Source organism: Glycine max, chromosome 13, assembly GCF_000004515.6.
Source record: "Glycine max cultivar Williams 82 chromosome 13, Glycine_max_v4.0, whole genome shotgun sequence".
Classification (NCBI taxonomy): domain Eukaryota; kingdom Viridiplantae; phylum Streptophyta; class Magnoliopsida; order Fabales; family Fabaceae; genus Glycine; species Glycine max.
In genome coordinates, this window is record NC_038249.2 from 689,314 (window position 1) to 703,470 (window position 14,157).

Here is a 14,157-nt window from a genome sequence, read left to right on the forward strand (position 1 = left end):
GCGGAAGAGACTCAGTGAAAAAGAGAGAATGCTTCCGAAAGAGGGAAAAAAATGCTTTTTATTTTTTTAAATGAAGGGCAAAATTGACCTTTCATTGAATTGCTGGGTGCACCAGCAATATTGCTGGGTGCACCTAGCATATCCCTTCCCAAAAGCCTATGTTGAGAATTTGTGCATGGTATACTTGAAACATAACCCCATCCTGTTAAGGTGTGGTGTTGTTTAGAAGGGGCAACCCAAACGTTCATTCAAATTCCAAGCTGCCTGGGCAACCCAAAAAGTCTTTGAGTCTGTTGTCCGCCAGACTTGGTCTAAAAGTGCCCCTACCATCCCTAGAAAACTTTCTATTGTTAAGGAGGATTTGAAATTCAACAAACAAGTCTTTGGCAATATTTTTCGTAGTAAGAAGGCTGTTGAGGCTTGCCTTAAGGGGGTTCAGCACAAGCTAGATTGGTACGACTCAGAGAGTCTGAAGAGACTGGAGAAAAAGCTTCAAGAGGAATATAATGATATTCTTCTCCAAGAAGAATTTGTATGGTTTAAAAAATCATGTGAAAAATGGGTTCGTTTTGGGATAGAAACACTCGTTTTTTCCATGCTCATACAGTATGTTGCACGAAGTGCAATAAAATCTACGAGCTCTTCTTTGCTGATGGAACTTGGCACACAAATTGTGCTATTCTTCAAGAGGAAGCTAGTGTTAGAACTAGATCATCCATCACTAGACAATCCACTCATCTCTTAATTTTGATGAAAACAAAAATATAAATTTATGATGACTAATGATTTATATGTAAGTGGACATGATTTATCCGTTGAAGTAGACCTGGTAACTGATGGGGAAATAGACCAATACAATAAGAAACTCTATAATAGAATAATAAGTAGTGGAAATAAATTTTTCCAAACTTATAAGAACCCGTGAGTAGCATCAATGAAATATAGAGCACAAAATAAAAATTAAGAAAAAAATAGACACAGAAAACCCCTCAATGCAAGGATAAAAACTATGGGTCGTTCATATCAAAGAAATAACTCTACTATAATCAATGAAGATACAAAAGAATCTCCAATAAGTGCACTAAATTGTGCTACAAACCATCAAATCAAAACAAACCCCCAATTGGTACAATAGAGACAAGAAGATAAAACCCCAAAATATAGAGCAGATAATGTAAAACACTTATCTCTCTCTATAGATATCTTTTTCCCAATCCAACCAAACAATTTGAAGTATCACGCGTGTAGAAACTGCTGTCCAAAAATCAGCCCGATCCAACGGTGAAAGAATCCGCAGTTACAATCTGAAAAACACTCTCTAGTGAGTATGCGAAAATCACAATGATTTGTAACTGTTTTCTCCACTCAGATGAGTCTCTCTCACTGTATCTCACTCTCTCTAATTTGACCCCTCTCTCCACTTAAATAAGTTAGACATACGAGACTTCTCATTTGGGCTTTTGCTCCACATAGGAAGGGAGCCCAAAAAACCAATAGGAAGAGCAATAAAATCTACGGGCTCTTTTTTGGTGATGTAACTTGGCACACAGATCCTGCTATTCTTCAAGAGGAAGCTAGTGTTAGAACTAAATGATCCATCACTAAACAATCCACTCATCTCTTAGTTTTGATGAAAACAAAAATATAAATTTATGATGACTAATGATTTATATGTAAGTGAACATGACTTATCAATTGAAGCAGGTAAGATCCTTTTAGTCTTAAGTGTTCACTATCATCATCCACTGGAGCTTATTTTATACTAAATCATTTTGAGCATCCAACTATCCTCAATACTTAAAAAAATGAATATGATATATTACTTAAGAGTGACCATTTATTTCACTTTGTATAAGGATCTTGTTATAAAGAGTATATTCTATGAAATAATATTATATTTCCCTTTATAAATGCCTAATGTTTAAAATTAAAAGGTGAAGGACAGATTTAGAAAGAATTGATTCACAATCATTCTCGCTGAGAAGAACATGACACACATGCTATGACCATGCTATTTCCATTTCTTCCCACAAGTGCCACAAGAACAAGATACACAATAGTAAAAAATTTAATGCACAAGATCCCACAATGATTTGATCATCCTTCTCCTATAAAAAAAATGTATCAAAGCCTTGCTCAGAACTGATTAACATTATTCATACACTGAGAAGAAGTGAAAGAATCAAGGAGAAATACTACTGAGTGAAACACAATGTTTATTGAGTTTATCCTTTACGAAGTAAATTCATTGTACTAAAGAATAATTCATTGTAAACACACTCTTTGAGTGATAGAATTTGTGATTCTACAAATTAATTGTTTGTGAAAGCTAGGAGTGACATAGCGAGAAAACAATACTTGAGTGTTTTTAGATTCAAAAGGAGTCTAAGGGTCGTGCAGTAGTGGTCTAGATAATTGTAAAGCCAGAAGTGACAAGTTAGAATACTTGTTATAATCAAATATTGATTAGTGAAACTCTTCACAGTTTTGTGAAGGAGAACTGAACATAGCCTAGGTTGAGTGAATTAGTATAAACTACGTGTTTCTACTACTCTTCTTAAGCTTCTATGAGTATTTCTTAAGGCTTATTATTGACACAACTTTGCACATAAGTTTAATATTGAACTACTATTTAAATTATTGTTTTGTTAATCACTGGACGATAGTTCTCTGAGAACACATTTTGATTGTAAAATCACTTCCAATGCAAAAAGATTTCCAAGTTTATTGTATTTCAACTCTCCTTCTAATGTGATTTATTGTATTTCAACAATCAAGTACTATAAATCCCTATTCTTTGATGACTATAATGATGCCCTTTCTCTGGTTATTATATAAATCCCTACTATAAGTTTACCCAACACACTATTCAACCTTCTTTGTGATACCCTCTACCCTCACAAATAACGAATAAAAGGAAATAAGATCATGTGGATTTTTTTTTTAAAATACATTGACTTTAAATTGATTTCAAAAGATAAAGGGTTCGCATTCACTTAATGAAAACATAGTAGAAATTGTTCGAATAAAAATAAAAAAGTTATCCCAGCTCAAAACATGGTCGTCCATGCTAAATGAATAAAAAAAAAACTAAAACAGAAAACATAACACAATTATATTGTTTACGGAAATATAACATGCGAAGTAAAATCCTATGCCCCAATGTCACACACACAAACTAAGTCTCTCCGGCTCTATCATGGAACTCATTATATGATGACTCACCTGAAACAAAATGGCAATCAGCCCAAACACAAACACACACCGGGAGTGAGTTATCACATTCGTATATAATGAAATATTAGAGTATTTGGAACATATAATACTTGAAGATGAATTTATATAAATAACATTTCTTTACAAAATCACACACATTATTCACACACTCCAGGTAATAACATCAAACCACAATTGTTAACTCAATAAAAGTCAAACACAAGCGTTATGCGACAAATACACTAGACTCAAGCCTACATGCAATGTGATACCATTTTTCAGTGAAAAGCCTCGTCGGACGCCTAGGAGTACATGACAGGACATGCCTCACAATGGGTAAGTCAAGTCACTCCCACTAAGTAAAATCATAGGGAGACTAGTCAGGGTCACACTGTTTTGCGAGAATGCTCCAACCATGTGGGATCGGCATCAGCTTAAAGGAGCACTCAAACCGGATGACCCCCAAGGTCTACACTCCGAAGAGTCCGTCAGGGTCTCTCCCTCCTGATTCAGGTCCAACCCAAAAAAACCATTTGAACACACAGACTCTACCTATAAATTATGTAATGTACACAACTACTCAATTGTTTTCAAAATCTCAATTATATATATATATATATATATATATATATAAAATTATATTTTAACTCAGTGTGCCTCAAGTGATTAAACTCGTCGGGTTCCCACAGTGGATCTCATTACAATTCATCACGCATTAACTCGTTGCCCTTAAAGGGTCTTACAGTTGTGTGATTACATAATTCATGGCTCACAACTCAAAACATACAACATCTCAACAAGCATGTAATTCACAATCCATTATGTACCAAATAATTGTCACTTACACACAATCCCAATCACAATTCCATAATAAAATAATTTATCATATCCTATGTATCCTACAGATATCATTCAATAGTAACATTTACTTGACACAACAAAAAAATATAAATTAAACTGAAATATATTAATTCAACAAAATAAAAAAAAAATTCTACAACAATTAATCTATAAAGTCACAACAATAATCACTATGAAACAATAATGTCTATAACCTTATTTTTTTTATTTTTTTATTATTATTATTACACATCACAGTGAAAGTGCATACTTGGAATACACTAAGACAAAAATAAATAGAGTACCAAACCATTTTTTTATACTTCCAAATGTTTTTTAATGCTCAAATATATTAATTCAACAAAATAAAAATAATTATTATTAAGCAATAATTTTACAACAATATTTAATTTATTATTATACAGATATAACATATATAACTGAAAGGAAATCAACTAATAATTTCACAACACTATTTAATTTATTTCTTAAAAGCAATAAACAATAGTTTCACAACAATATTTAATTTATAATATTAAACATATCAGTTTATACAAAAAAAAAAAAGATAGCTTTCTTACATATGTATTTGATAGTTACAATATAATATTTTTCTCTAAAAAAAACTTACTTTATTATTAATTGTATTTGCTAAACAAATATTAGAACAGGTAACTAAAAAGAAGAATTTGTAACTGCCGCTTCCAAAATAAAAACAAAAGACGTGGTTATAAAATCTTTATATAAAATTAATGGCCACTTTATTAGGTACCAACCAAATGAAATCAATTAAATCCATTAATTAGTACATTCAAAAGCTTTTATTTACATAAAAAACATCTCAACTAAGGTGAGTGTCAATCTTCTCATCTTCTTTCTTTTCAAAAATATTAAAATCAAACCTCAACAGAGGAATTCCTTAACCAAGTCCCTCACCAAAAAAAAAAATGATCAAGCTTCAATTCTTACAACAAACTTTTGTGTGCAACTCAAAATATTACCTTACAATAATCAAATAACTAAGATTAAAATTAAATAAAAAGAAACAAAACACATCAATATTTTATCCATGCTCGGTGATATAATAATAATAACTAATAATAATAATAACTATACACGTTAATATTTAGGAATATATGTATCTACTAAAAAAAATCTGATTTCACTATGTGATTAGATATAATTCAAAATCAGTCATATACGCATCCGGGAAACGTGGGTAAGCAATTCATATAATGTGCCTACATATACGATCATTATTATGTAATTTAAATTGAAATCAAAACATTGAAACAAGAAAATAATTCACATGAAATCAAAACTTGCAGTATATGTAATTAAATCAAATTTTTAAAAGTGAAATTCAATCACAATGACAAACATAAATTTGGGGGGAAAAAGTTAAGAAACAACCCAAAATAATTCAAAATTGATCCTCTAGAGATCCCTATACATGTTCATTTTAATCCCCAAGTGTGAGTAACTCATCCCTTACCTCGATGTAGTCGCTCAAACGTTCTCTGTTAGCAATTGTGGCTTCTCTGGTGCTCTGTAGAACTCCTCCTCCGATTGCTCTGTTAGGATTCTTGTGCATCAGAATAAGAAGAAAGGAACATAATGTGTTTTCTAAAAGCTACTCTAGGTTAACATTTGACTTATATAGTGAGAAATTATGACCTATTTACTTTTACTTATTTATTTATTTATTAGTTTTTTATTTGTTTTATTAAAAGTTATGGCTGTTACACTCTTTCTATTGTGATTTATTGTATTTCAACTATTAGCTACTATAAATCCTTATTCAATTCTTTGATAAACGTAATGATGCCCTTTCTCAAGTTGATCCAGTCCTTCATCCTTATATTCCTGAGGAAGGATGTACAACTCTTTTTGCCCCAGTTACTAAGGAGGAAGTCAGACTTGTTGTGATAGGGATGAAATCCTTTAAGGCTCCTGGGCCTGATGGATTTAAGCCTTTTTTTCTATAAGCAATATTGGCTGATTATTATTGATGATCTTTGGAAAATGGTGGCAGATGCCTACAGGGATGGTTTGCTAACCTAGCGATGGTTTACTAACCTAGCTATTCTGGAAACTCTTATTGTACTCATTTTGAAAGTTGATTAACTGATTCATTTGAGAGAACTTCCTCCTAAAAGTCTTTGCAATGTAGCTTACAAAGTTATTACAAAGATTCTTGTTGCTCACCTCAGCCCATTTCTAGATGATCTGATGGGACCTTTTCAAAAGTAACACTATTACATAAAAGGGCTTTAACATTGGTTATGAAGGGGTTTCAACATCGATTTAAAAATTGATGTTGAAAATTATTATCTACATAGGTTTTGGTTGAAACCAATGTAGAAATATGGCCAAAATTGTATATTCTGAAGCGCTTTCTATATCGGTTTTAAATAAATCGATGTTGAAAGTCAGACACAACATTGATTTTTGACAAAAATAATGTTAAATGTGCTTACCACATCGGTTTTGGCAAAAAATAATGTTATAAAAATATTTTCTACATTGGTCTTAGATCAACCGATATTGTTTTTTGAATAATAATAATAATAATAATAATAATAATAATAATAATAATAATAATAATAATAATAATAATAATAATAATAATAATCTAATTGAGAACAAAGCCGTGAAGAAGAATGCTAACAAATAACATTATGATCTTTAACACATTTTATTATTGAGTAAAATTTATGCAAGGCCCATTCAATCATTGACATAAATCTAAAGAATCACCTCAGTGAACATCTCCATAGAGTAAAAACCCTTTCTAAAAGTACCATCAAAGTTTAATATTGAGAACAAAGCCACAAAACATGAACTTATACCATCCACCCCCATTTCTCCATGGTCCCATGCACGAGAAAAACATAAATCTAAAGAATCACCATAGTTTTCATCTCTTCTAAATTGAGTTTTTTGTGGCCCAATTCCTTTATCATGCATGGATACAAAAAGCTTCTGGTGAGCTCTATATAGTCTGCAACCATGAAGAAAAATTAGATAAGCATAAAGAAAATGAAAAAAATAAAATAAAACCCAGGGCAATAAAAGGTCTAGAAAGTGAACATGTGGCTATAACAGTTCATACCTTTTTTTGTTGTTGAGGCGTATTAATTAATGATGGGAACTCTGAAGATGCATACTGGTCCAGATATATATTGCAGTATATGAAATGCCACAACGCATCAGATATGCATTTGTCAAAGGAAAAAGAAAGAAAATGCATAAAGGACAAAACATAGATACAACTCTTTACGTGCTTTTAGTACTGTTCTCCAATCAGAATTGGAGTTTCACCTCAGATAAAAAATTTCAATAAAGATCAACGCAAGTTAACAAGATAAAACTCTAATGTGACAATAAGTTTCACTATGAAGGATTTTGTGGCCAACATACCAAGTAACACAAGTGATTTTTCACCATGTCACTTTCTGTGAGATTGTAAGTTTTGAGCTGAGAAGATTCCATCCTCTCCTGCATTGCTCTTAGTTCGGAAACTATGTGAACCCCAACACTGCATGCAAATACAATTGAGACAATAAATACTATGGGCCGCTTGACATAATACAAGTTATTAACAAATATTTGCACTAGAGAAAATGATAGTCAATGAAAACTAATAAATTGGGATAGAGAGATATTAATATTCACGCAACATATTGCTTTTTAAAAATTGATTGACAATGGATAAAGAAAAAATGATCAGGCAATCTCACCCGCAAAGGACAACCGCCTCATTCAAGTTATATTTGTATTTGAATTCTGTGATGTTGATCTGTCCTGCCATACAAGATAGAAAATAAGTACAAAAAATGAAGAACACTTATAGAAATAGTGTTAAAGTAGCTGACATACCAATTCGCAAATTTTTTGAAACTGCCAGGCTCCTCTGCCATAACAGTTGCCAGCACAACCTCTTGTTTACGACCAACATTAGCAAGTTCAGTTACAACCCGAAGTTTATCAAATCAAAATTCATGTGTGCTTCTCTGGTTTTCACTACAATATCTTTCCCCTAGAGCGCATGATGCTTGCAGTATGCCTCAGCTCCAGCTAGTGCAAGTGCTCCTGTTGGTTCTAATATGTTCCTTTTTTTCTCGAACATATCCTGCAACAAGTTTTATTCTTGTCATATCCCAAAAAATTAAGTCATAAAGAATATGTACTGCTTTTCATCAAATGTACTAGATAATCAAAGGTCTACGTAAAATTAAGTCCCGAATTCTGATGATACGAATAGAAGAGCTACATTTGGACCAATAAAAACTCCAACTGAACAACCTATGCACCTAGAGACAGAGAGAATGCCAACAACAAAGCAACAGCTTCTAAAAGTATAAGGTAAAGTTAATAGCCAAATTCATCTAATTATAGCACTTGCCTCCCTATAATCAACCTGGGGTGATAAATAGGAAACAGATCAAGATAGATATGGTGTTAAGTAATTCTGAAACAGGTTCTTCCAACTACTGCCGCCATTGTGTCCAATCTCCTTCATCCAACCTCAACCATGATACTGAAAAAACAAAAAAACAAAAACTTAACCAAATACGTATAAACACAAAAAAGTAATTGATAATTCTTTATTGCACAAAAACTATAAATAGTATGTCAAGATATTCTAGTTCCTCCTGCTATTATATGCATTATACTTCTCTAGCTACCAATTTGAAGTTTGATATTTTTGGCTGACTCGGCTTCATAAGTCTTCAAGCAAATCTCAATTATTAACTCATTCAAATACGTTGCAAATTTCTGATCAACTATCAAGAACATCTGATGGCAAAGAAAAATTGATAAAGTATTGAAACAATTAGTTTAAGATCTCTACACTTCTCGTGAGTAGAGAATATATATTTATTTCATTTGACAAAACACAATGAATTTTCTAACATTTGCACAAAAGATACTAGAGAGTAGAGAAGTATATATCATATATATGAAGTTATAAATATAAATCTGGAGAATATATCCAGCATTAGAGATTTAGAATGCAAACTTTGCGAGCAAAAGAAAATCTTTTATTGACGCACAAATTGAATCACGGCTTACAAGAACAACCCCATCTATCAACTCCTTGCATATGCGAAAAGTTTCTTCACGACCTCTTTAACAGCTACACCATCTGCAAATTCCCCAACCTGGTCCAAAATCACTCTCTGGTCATGATATATATACTTTAGTTTCTTTTCCTCTTTAGTTTTCTAGGGTGATTTCCTTTTCCTCTCTTTATGTAGCCATCAATAGCCAATAGTCAACAAAGGCATTGTGGCAAAAATCAACCAAAGACCCTAAGAGGAGAACATAAACCAATGATCATTGGAGTTCCTTTCAACCAAATACTCTCACTATTCAAATTGGTTTCTCTGACCTGTGATCTTAGTTGAATAATGAGGACGTTAACATATTTGGTACATTTTCAAAAATTAAATTGCACACTTTTACATTTGTAATTTGTAACAGGATACTTCACAAAAATATTTTGGGCTATTTGGACTTGAAGTACGGACATTGAACATGGAAACCTACCTTGTGCCAAAAATTCAACTTGTTATACGAAGAATGGAGATGACAAGGATCATACTATAAACCCCATGGTCATAGAGACTTTGATATCATGTCATGAACCAACTATCCCAAAATCTTAAGTAGTTGGGCAAAGACATGTGAATGGTTTTATATTATATTTCTAATAAATTCATTGATAATTTGAGAAAGCAAAAAAAATTCACTAAAAGTAAAATTAAAATAAAAAAGAAGCATGTGTATAATTGATTATAGTTGTATACAAAATTTTGTTTAACAAGATTCCGAATTCCAAAATTCTTGGCCATACTATAGTAAGGAATAATAGAGATGGTAACAATAAACTACCTTATTTCCATTGGTTATAACATACTTTGAAGAATCAACATCATTCTTGGCAAACTGCTTTGATCCATCATGTAGTAACTGTAAACACAACAAGTAAATATTAAGGATCACATTTTACTCACAATAAGACTCGATTCACAAAAACCTTTTTCAAACTATAAGCAGTGGACACTGCAAACTTTGTATTTTAAAGAGAAAAATAATTAACACACCCTTTCAAGGATAGCGTACTTTTATTGTTTGATATACATTAGCATGCATGACTGGTAAGTAGCTTTTTAGTTCTGCCTCGTCAAAGCCAATTTGAAACAAAGTTTTATCTGCATATTACAGACAAAATAAATAAATATCAACAATATAGCAAGTACACACAAAGCAAAAACAAGGACAACAATGCATTTTCTTACCTGTTTAAATATTGTGGACTTCCTTGACTCTCCAGCTCCTAAATAAAAGGAAAATTGAAACATTTAAATAAGTCCAGAAGAAAAATAACAAATGCGACTAAGCAAGAAATTAAGCAATTATTGCATATATAATTCAATTAAATGAATATCTCAATAATGAACAGGAACATGATAGATCACATAACTAACCGAAAAAGACATCCAAGATAATAAGGATAACATGATATTCTGTTTGATCGGTTATTCCAAATCTTAAAGGCCAGAGCCATGATCATGAGTATACAAATTATCAAATAGTTTCCTGAACAATAGAAACTAAAACACTTTCTGCTACAAAGTTTTTACGATGTAGAATGAAGGATGAAAGCATTGCATACTGTGTTAGTAATTATATATACTTTTTTGTACTTAAGTACTCTTTAACTAACTTTGACACACCTTTTTGATGCAGTAGGTAGTTTTTTGTCCACTTATTTCTCTTTCATACTTAATGTTATGAAAATGGATCATATCACTTGTTTTTCTTTCATCGGTTGGTCACTTATTGATCCAATATATATATTAAAAAATTAAAAAATATATAATATACCTAACAAAATGTGATTAACTCATATTTTTACACTCCAAAGTTAAGTTTATTGTCATGATCCAACTATAAATATTATATAATAATTTATTACTATAAATTAATTTATGGGTACTATCATTAAATAACTAAGAAAACTCTTATTTTTCTCTAATTACAAAAGTTATCGGATGATCATAAATAAGTTTGGTAAAGATGTATAAAACACATAAATATTACGCTATGTCATATCAATATGATAATAATTAGTTATTATATATTGTTATCAAGATAAAAAAAAACTAATATTATAGGAGTACATTATATATCATTCAATAATTAGCTATTAACAATTTAATGTGTTAGGAACGAAAAAAAAAACTTATCAACTAGACAACCTGGTTAGTTATTATATATTGTTATCAAGATAAAAAAAAAACTAATATTATGGGAGTTTATTATATATCAATCAATAATTAGCTATTAACAATTTAATTAGAAACGGGAAAAAAAACTTCTCGACTACATAACCCGATTTGAGTCACAAAATTTCATCAAATCCAACCGGGTCAAATTGAATCTCTTGCATTTCCGATCTTGCACCTTAATTGGACTACCCTAGACATCGAGTCCTGGTCCAATTGATTGGGCTGATTCGATTTTAACAACTATGTTCTTACTTTTGGACAAAACCTATGAAGAATCTAATATTTATTATCCGCAAAGAGAATCAAAATATCCATTATGGTGTGGGGGAAATTACCCACACTATTTATTTATTTATATATGTCTAATAAAAAAAATTTAGCCCTATAGAAAATAGATATTGTCCTTATAAGATAATTTTTAAAAAAATATATAAAAATATAAGAAAAAAAAAGAGAGAATAAATTGATATGAATTTTACTATTTTATCCTTTTAATTTTTAGATTTAATTATTATTTTGGTCCTCTAATTTATTTTTTAGGTTCAATTTGATCCCTTTAGTTTTAAAAGGTTCAATTAAGTTCTTTATCAATTTCCAAATAGAGCAAGAAAGGGATTAAGAGAGTTTGTCATTCAAGATGTTTCTTTGTAATTAATTTTGTGAAGAATAGAATACTTAATCATATGGGAGAAGATGAATGAATGAACAATTGTTTGGTTATATACATAGAGAGATATTTTTTTATAGTATTGACAATGAAACAAATGAAATAACTATAGGATTTTCAATGAAAATACACAAAGGACAATTATAATCCGTAGAAGCTTAAGTATTTTGGATTATTCTTTTGTCATGACATTATTTGTATTTTGTAAAAATTAGAAATATTTTTTTTGTAGAAATATTACAAACTATTTCTTGTCTCCACTAAGGAAAATTCCTGGATCCATCATTGGCATTAAGTATTCATAAATGCACAGACTCAACATCCATGGATTAATGTCTATTAAGACATACAAAAACACATAAAGCTTTTGTCTAAAAGAATTCAAATGTCAATAAGAAAACTTAGCATTTATTTGCATAAATCAAAGTATTGAAGGGTTTTGATGTGTCTTATGACTAACACACAAGTCCATAGATGCACAATCGATGCACAATCACTTACGCATGCGCATGCACACACACTGAAAATTTATTTCTATTATTATTTTAAAAAATTAGTTTATAAAGCATATAAAAATAGAAAAATAATAAAATTTGCATTAACATCAAAGTTTAACTTCTATGCATTATCGTGTAAAAAAAATACTAATGACTAATAAAAATAAGACAAACATAAATTTTAAGATAATTATTATAAAAGTCAACATATTTACTTAACATAATAATTTTATATTGAATGATAATGTAAAATGTATTTACATATTGTTAGTGCATAAATTGCTTATAACTATTATGATATATATATTTATTATATTATATTCATTTATATTAAAATATATATTAAATGAAAAAAATAATTACATAACATTACTATATACTTTGAGAATTTTATTATTAGTATTACTATTATTAATATAATATAAGTAGTAAGTTTAATGTATATTTTTTTTTATAAAATGTGTATATTTTTTTATATAAATCTATTTATATTAAAAAAATTCTATTAAATTAAAAGTAATCATTCATAATTTAATAGCTTTAAACGTAACACCCTTCATTAGGAAAAAAAACAACTCATACTAAAAGAATATAAAATTTCAAAATTATAATAATTTGAAAATACCTCTTCTATAATCAATAAAGTCAAATAAATAAGTCTTTACATAAGTAAAAATATTATCATCATAATATGAGTATCTAAACTAAATTAACACTAAAAATATAAGGAAAGTGGCTGGGTCAGGTGTCTTATTCTGAAGTACTAACCAAGCTAAAATAAATGTAACTAAGAAAACTATGTCTTCAAGTCTTCTCAAACTTGACAAATTCTTTCTCATGCTATAAAAATAACACTTATAATGAGATTATAATTCCCCGTGAATAAAACAATTAACAGGAATTCACAAATAATGTTGTTCTCATTAGTGTGGTTACCCGGAAAATCTACCATGTCATCCGCAATGAATTTAATATAAGATTATATATGTATATATTTAGACGCCAATAAAAATCATATTAAACAATCATAATCCATGAAATTTTGAATAAATAAAATATTTTAATAAAAAAATACCTCAACGTATCCAAATAAATATAATAAATACAACGTAGTGATTCCTAGATTTACAAGACTCAATTCTTTGCTTCTCGGAACCAATGTAGATATCAAATTCTTCACAAGGTCTATGAGCTCATTTTCCATGTAACGACTTCCCATGCATATAGAGATATTTATCATATAATCTCATGATAAAATATGTACATCATCATCCCTTCCTATAAGGTGATGATCAACTCACAAAAGTACAAGAATACCCTTCTAAAAAAACTACCAACAAACTCCCTAATTTCATGCATTCAATAATAATTCTCAAAATCACACCACAACAATCATATGAAACCAAATATATAACTAGCAATTATACAATAACAGTTATGTAATAATGTAATAACTAAGGCATATAATATATACAATGACTAGAACATAACACATATGTACAAATTGATCATGATCCTAAAGGTTAAATTATACATTTATTAATTCAATGATAAAGTCCTTTACATAATGTCAATATATATATATATATATATATATATATATATATATATATATATATATATATATATATATATC

The 14,157-nt window shown here is 29.8% G+C and overlaps 1 pseudogene; it reads right to left on the minus strand.

Annotated features, from left to right (window-relative positions):
- Positions 1-7,051: 7,051 nt before the first annotated feature.
- On the minus strand, positions 7,052-13,740 carry LOC100810434 (threonine dehydratase biosynthetic, chloroplastic-like; annotated as a pseudogene).
- Positions 13,741-14,157: the final 417 nt, after the last annotated feature.